General features: G+C 25.0%; 1 pseudogene across 1 annotated transcript; it reads left to right on the top strand.

Moving 5' to 3' along the window:
* The first annotated feature begins 4537 nt into the window (after window positions 1-4537).
* LOC145946217 (cytochrome P450 4C1-like) lies at window positions 4538-6570 on the top strand (annotated as a pseudogene). The gene is made up of 4 exons (XR_014427028.1): window positions 4538-4690; window positions 4954-5050; window positions 5649-5834; window positions 6140-6570. The product of XR_014427028.1 is annotated as a cytochrome P450 4C1-like (transcript).
* Window positions 6571-7442: the final 872 nt, after the last annotated feature.

Raw genomic sequence — 7442 nt, 5'->3', positions numbered from 1 at the left:
AATTAAGAAAATAATTTTTGTTTTAAAAATTATATCTACGAAACCTTAATTGTAAATTTGTATTCATGTCTCACTTCTATTCTTAACTTAATAAATATACTACTTCTTAATTAAATAAATATATTAGAAAATATTAATATAGTAAAGTAATTAAATTTTAAAATGGTAATATGTTATAAAAATTAAAATAGCAATATATTGTAAATAATATGTTGTAATATCTTATCCTCGATTAATATTTTTGTTACAGAAATCAGCTGATTAAAACGTTAATTTGCTAATTAATTTTTAGAATAAGAATATGTTATAACATTTAAAATAATATGTTTTAAATAATGTAATATATAATTCCTTAAACTCGATTAATATTTATAACAGCTATCAGCTGATTTCTGTCAAAAAATATTAATCTAATATTAATCTAATATTAATCTTTTTGGTCTAATATACCGAAAATGAATCCGCGCCGTATGGGGTTCGCGGGTAAAAAGTTTTAATTTTCAATATTTTAAAGCGAGCCAAAAATTAATCTTTCATATATTTCAACAGTACATTGCCTGCACATTATGATGGTACCATCACCATATCAGCCTACAAACTTTTTAGTCTAATATACGTAAAATAAATCCGCGCCGTATGGGGTCAGCGGCTTAAAATTTTAATTTTTAATATTATGCGTAACTATATACATATATCGCGGTAATAGATGTCGATACTCATTTCTACTGCGCATTCGCAATTCGAATTATATTAAGATTATCGAAAAGTGTCGGACGAAATATATTTATGACTCTAATTTAGGAAATATTTGTCCTTAAAAATTGCTACGGAACCTTAATTGTTAATTTGGATTTATGTCTCACTTCTATTTTTAACTTAATAAATATATTACTTTATAATTAAATGAATAAATTAAAAAATATTAATATAGCGAGCTAATTAAATTTTAAAATAATAATATGTTATAATAATTAAAATATATAGCAATATGTTGTGAATAATATGTTGTAATATTTTATCCTCGATTAATATTTTTGTTACAGAAATCAGCTGATTAAAACGTAAAATTGCTAATTAATTCTTAAAATAAGAATATGTTATAACATTTAAAATAATAATATGTTTTAAATAATGTATTATAATTCTAGGAATAACTGTAGACGACCCAACTGGCTTAATTGATTTTTATTAATTCGATGTCATATAAAAATACAGACATCGAATTATGACATCGAAATATGACATCGAATTAATAAAAATCAATTAAGCCAGTTGGGTCGTCTACAGTTATTCCTAATTTTATTCTTCACTGGCGATACAAAAATACTTGCTATGTATTATAATTCCTTAAATTCGATTAATATTTATAACGGCTATCAGTTGATTTCTGTCAAAAAATATTAATCGCACAGATAAGGCATTATAACATATTATTTATAACATTATTATATTAAATTTTATAACATATTTTTATGTTAAAATTTAATTAGCAATGTAATGCTTTAATCATCTGATTTCTATCAAAAAATATTAACCAAGTTTAAACAAACTTTATATAAAAACATTAATTTTTTATTTAAAATCGAGGAATGGCGTAACGCGCGCTTTTGTTATTCTAATCCATTTCTAAAAAAGGCATGTTATTGATTCTCGAATGTATCGAAGTATTGTTGCCTCTTTTCCGCGATGCCGATTGGTTCCTTCCTTGTGTTAACTTCGTGAGTAGCTGTCATCGCAATTTTGACAGTTAAAAAATTTTGACAGTTTGTGTATCGAGGGGTTAATAATAATAAGATGTAATATTATTATCATCTTAAAAATTTTAATTTATGTGTTAGAGATATATGGCAAGGACTTATAAAGGAAGAAGAAAGAAAAAGGTATGTATATTTTATTATTATAATTGAATATTTATATAATTTAATTAAATTAGATATTTGATAAGTTTAATCGTTCTAATTACTTATTTGAAAGACATAAAATGCATTTTCATTAAGAATTTGACTCTTTATTATGTATTAAGTTTATTTTTACGATGTTGGTTCTGTTTTAATATTTATATAATTAATGCCAATCAAAAACAATAAAAAGTTTTACGAACTTTATAAATCGTAATTTTATTATGCGCAAAGTAATAATTTAGATAGATTAAGTAGTAAGAGTCAATAATTTCGCACTACGTTTAGTCTTTTCGTCGTGCAATCGCTTAATTATTAACATAAAATCGTTAATGCCAATCAAAAACAATAAGAAATTATACGCATTTTATATATCGTAATTTTATTATGGGCAAAGTACATGTCAACAATACATGCGATTCATATCGACTTTAAAACGCGCACTTCTTAGGTCTACATCTCCTTTTTTATCATGGATGGATGGATTGCATTGTAAATATTTTTCACAGACACACATGAGTTAATCGTCCAGATTATATTACAATAGATAAATGATTATATAAGAGTCTATTTAAAACTTATAATTAGCAAGTAATTACAATTTTTATCATCAAATCTAATCAAACCTTACACGCTCTCTACTCCGATTTTCTACTATTGTTACACCGAAATTGTCAAATGATGATATTGTCGATATAGAAAGAGAGATATGAAGCTTTTCAACAAAGAGAAAGTGACATAAGCGTCTCTCTCCGATTGATCAGCTTTAAATATTAGATTATAGATCTAATAGATTATTATGGATCAAAATAAGAGATATGTGCCTTTTTATTATTCTCATCTTAAACGGTGAAACAGATAAAAAAATCGATTTTTATCGATTAAACTTATCAAAATAAAAGATAATAATACTTGTGTCACACATGTTACTTGTGAATATAAATAGATAAATCTCTCTAGGATTGAAAATCCCGATCTGATATAATTGCGAATAATATAACTGCGTTTATTACAATTAAAATATAATTCTAGAGTAACAACATGCATCGTTTGTAAACTTAAAAATATTAAAACTTAAAAAATAATTCGTAGCGATAAAGTGACTAAATTGTCTAATTCGGATCTTTAAATTGTATATATCTACTGAACCTTTCGAATTGCGACGAAGCGTTAGAATGTTCGATCACATATATGCATTTTTTTAATGAAAATTTATCAACAGAAGTAAATTTTTTCTTGTTATGCATCAATAATATCGATGTCGATATTTCGAGATTCTGAGAAAGAATAATTTTAAAAACAATCGTTATTTTACTCGAATTTCATTTTAATCAATACTTAAAATCTCGAGTTCAAATATGTTCAAATGATTAATCATTTTTATTTCTCAAAAAAATAATGTTATCTAATCTTTTGAATTAAAATGATATTATACTCTTCCTCTTAAGATGGAACTTTGACTTTATCCTTTTGAACTGTAAAATGATTATATATATTGTTTCAGATTTTCATTGTCATTTCGCGGAGATTTGTTATACTGGCACGTGTATTTATGATCTGACGAGAATTGTGATTACATTTCAAACATTGATTTGGTGTCTTAATTGATTTAAAAAATTTATTTAATTGTCAGAAACTTTGTAATCAGGTAATCGCCAGTATTTATATAAAAAACATTTAATAAGATTCTATTATAAAACAATAATTAATAATATCTATGTTTAAAATACATTATTAATCATTGATATTAATAATTGTACGAATTTTGTAATCCTATTTCAAATTTTATCTTACATTTAGTAGAAATAAAGAAACAATAATATCTAAAAATTAAATAAAAAATTCCTTATTTAATTTACAACTTTATTACGCAATTTTTTCTTATTGCAATGTATAAATTCATCATATCTTTTTATAATTCTTAAAAGTTATTTTATAGTTATTATAACTATAAAAAATATACGATTAATGCATTTCAATGATTATTCATGTCTATGATTAATACATTTAATTTAGGGCAACAAAACAACTTTCAGTTTGTCATAAAGCAAATATTATTAATATTTTTACACGTATGATCCGTATGAAGAACCAGAGAAACAAGCAGAAGATTGAACTCAATAAAACCGTGAAAGAAGACATCACGTCAAAAAATGTTTATCACTATATTGTTATTATTCATTTTTATTTTTTTGGTGTATTAGTATTACTTGCATCATGGAAGAAACGAGCGACTCATTAATCTTATACCGGGGCCATCAGGCTATCCGATTATTGGCTATTTATTGCACTTACGTGCTTCACCAGTCCAAAGTTTATTATCTATTTACATTAATGTGTGTGTGTGTGTGTGTGTGTGTGTGTGTGTGTGTGTGTGAATATACAACCCGTCATATACGCATACATATATAAACAAAAGTGTAATTCATAAATTCTATTTTTGAACAAACATCTATCAATATTATTGCATGTTGATTACTGATAAAATAATTATTCACGCTTTTATCAGCATTTATCTTTGCAATAATATTCTTTCATTTTCTTAATTAGTTTGTTTTCAACGGATCTAAAAAAGGGTACATATAAATAAAAGTACACATAGTGTATAGATACGCAATGAAAATAATGATATGTAAATTTTTAAACAAATTACAGTAACTATATTTATAATATGTTTTTCAGAGTATCTATGGAACCAGTTATGTAAATTGACTAATGAATATTATCCCATTTGTAAAATCTGGGGTTTTTTTCTTCCCGTTGTATCTATTCGTCATCCAGATGATTTAGAGGTAAAAAATGAAATTCACTTCTCTGTAAACATTACGATTTATCTAGATTTAGGAATTTTGCAATCTTGTTTTATAAAAAGAGTTTTTGTTGGTAAAAAATGTTTCCTAAAAATATGAAAAGAGAGATTATCAGAAACATTCAATTTAGATTATATAATAATTTGAGATACGATTAATAAATATCTGTGTCTATGTATCTGAGAGATAAAGTGTGTTATAATATGTTGACGTTTTTATCTTAACATTATTTTCGGTGATTTCAGACAATACTAACAATAAGTAGCACCAAACACATCGAGAAAAGCCGTTTATATGATATGTTCCATCCTTGGTTAAACAGAGGTCTTCTCACCAGTACAGGTAACGTAATGACGTTAAGGTATAAGCATATCTATTTTACTATTATTTTATTTTACTATTACAACCTGTTATAAATCGGCCTGTCTCTATATAGAAAATCAAATATAATCTTACATAATTAAATTTGAATATTATTTTAAATGGTGAACTTTTACAATTTCTTTGTTAACTTATAAATTTAATAAAAGTTACAAGCCCGATTATATTGAAAAATAATCTCGCGATGATGCAATATGTATTCTCAACTAGATAGAAGTAACAGTTGTTTCAATTAAAGAAGATTTTCTACTAAAGCAAATACCGTCAAATAACAGACTTTTTATTTTGAATTTATGTCTATTTATGTCAATTTATAAAGTTTTAATTAGAAAATATGTAATTACATTCAAAATGATTTTTGTAACTCATTTTATCGTAAAAATGTCAAGAAAAAAAGATTTAAAGGTTTATAAAAGAATTTTGTGATATAAAAATAAATGAAAGACGTAATTAATATTTTTTGAGGATCGGACACTTAAACATAAAAATGTCTTATATAATATATCAATTGTATTATATAGACATACATATATCACACTATTTCTTGTTTTTATTTTAGGTACTAAGTAACAAAAGCGGCGAAAGTTATTAACATCTGCATTCCATTTCAATATATTAAATCAGTTAGTTGATGTCTTGATCAAGGAGGTTGATTGTATGACAAAATCTTTGAAGAACGAAGGAGGCACAGTTGTAAAAGAATTGGTACCATTTATTAGTAAACATACGCTAAACGCGATATGCGGTAAGATTCTTATTGTCCTATTATGTACAATGATTTAATTCTAAATGACAATAGTTTAAAACGAAAAGAAAAATAATTTATTCGCATATAAACATCACACACATATAATTTTTAACAATATGATTGATACTAATGTTCGTATAAGAAGTATAATATTTCGGTTCGTATAAGATATATAAAGTGTAAAGGCAGATATAATAATTCATCCGTTTCATCCGATTCGTGTAAAATTCGTACCAATCAGCAAACAGCCATTTGAAACTAACACAAATACCACATAAATGTAAACAGTTTATGTATTGCAGAAATAGAAGAAGTTAAAGAAGAAGTACAATGTTTAAAAAACATGTTAGTCAAAAGAATAAAATTTTATATATCTTGTATTATTTTTCTAATAAACGCAATTTTCAAAAGCATTAATATTATTTTTGCAAAACGTAAAGTCTTTCTCTAGATTTAAACAATAAAATAAACACTTTAGCAATATTATCGTGCACAATAAGTCTTTGACAATTTGCTTGACAATTCTTTGTGTTATTATCACGTTACTGTTAATTTTTTTAATGGCATAAACTAATCGTCTAGCCTGTTTAAGATTAATTGATATATAAAAGTGCAAAACTAATATTTAACAAACCATCATCTATGTATGCTCTATTCTAATATTCTGCTGTTATTACATTACAAGAATAAGATAATGATTAATGAAACTAACTAATTGAACTTTAGTCTGACTGAAATCAGTTTCAGATTATGAACAAGTATTAGATGATAGTCAACTGACCTTGTCAATTGACTTAATCTATCTCTCTGTCGGATAAAAGCTATACAAATCGAGATTTTATTATCGTTTTTCATCCATCATCGAACTCTCATGTGTTTTATCAATTAAAGTCTACAATCTATTAAAGAAAGAGAGAGATGAGGTTTTTTCTAACGAAAGAAAAAGAACAAAAATTTTACCTTCCAATTTTGATGGATTTTGAATATGTTATCTAGGTCAAAATAAGTGTATATTTTTGTATTTATTTTCTTAAGGTGCTCTTTAAAACAATTGACTTTTACAACATTATAACTCATCGAAATAGAAAGGTCGAAATAGAAATTTGGTCACATATTATTAAGGTCACACTTGTGTTATGTATTGTGAGTATATTGTGAGTATAATGTCTTCTTCTTTTAATAGATCACTTGATACGAGAAAAATAATTATGTTTATTATAATTAAAATAAAATTCAAGAGTAGCAATTAGCGACGTTCGATCTTTCTAAGGATAATTCATAACAATAAATGAACATTTCTGGATCGTCCTTTATCTACTGAACCTTACGAATTTTGACAAAGCTTTAAAATGTTCAATCACGATATATCGAAAAATATATATATTTTTTGGTGAAAATTTGTCAAAAATGTAAAATTTTTTTTTTCTTCATCGTTAATATTGATGTTAATATCTTGATTTTGCAAAACAAAATTTTTAAACGAAAAACCCGCTGTTTTAAATAAATACTTTAAATCGAGTCACATTTTCAAATAATTTAACTCAATAATTCTTTTCTTCTTAGATAAAAATATAATATTATTTGACTTCAATAGATTTATTTTGC

This window comes from Prenolepis imparis, unplaced genomic scaffold (assembly GCF_030444845.1).
Source record: "Prenolepis imparis isolate NDT839.2.m4 unplaced genomic scaffold, iyPreImpa1.0 SCAF_15, whole genome shotgun sequence".
NCBI classification, from domain to species: Eukaryota; Metazoa; Arthropoda; class Insecta; order Hymenoptera; family Formicidae; genus Prenolepis; species Prenolepis imparis.
Note: the sequence above shows the minus strand (reverse complement) of the source record. Positions and strands in the feature narration are given on the sequence as shown.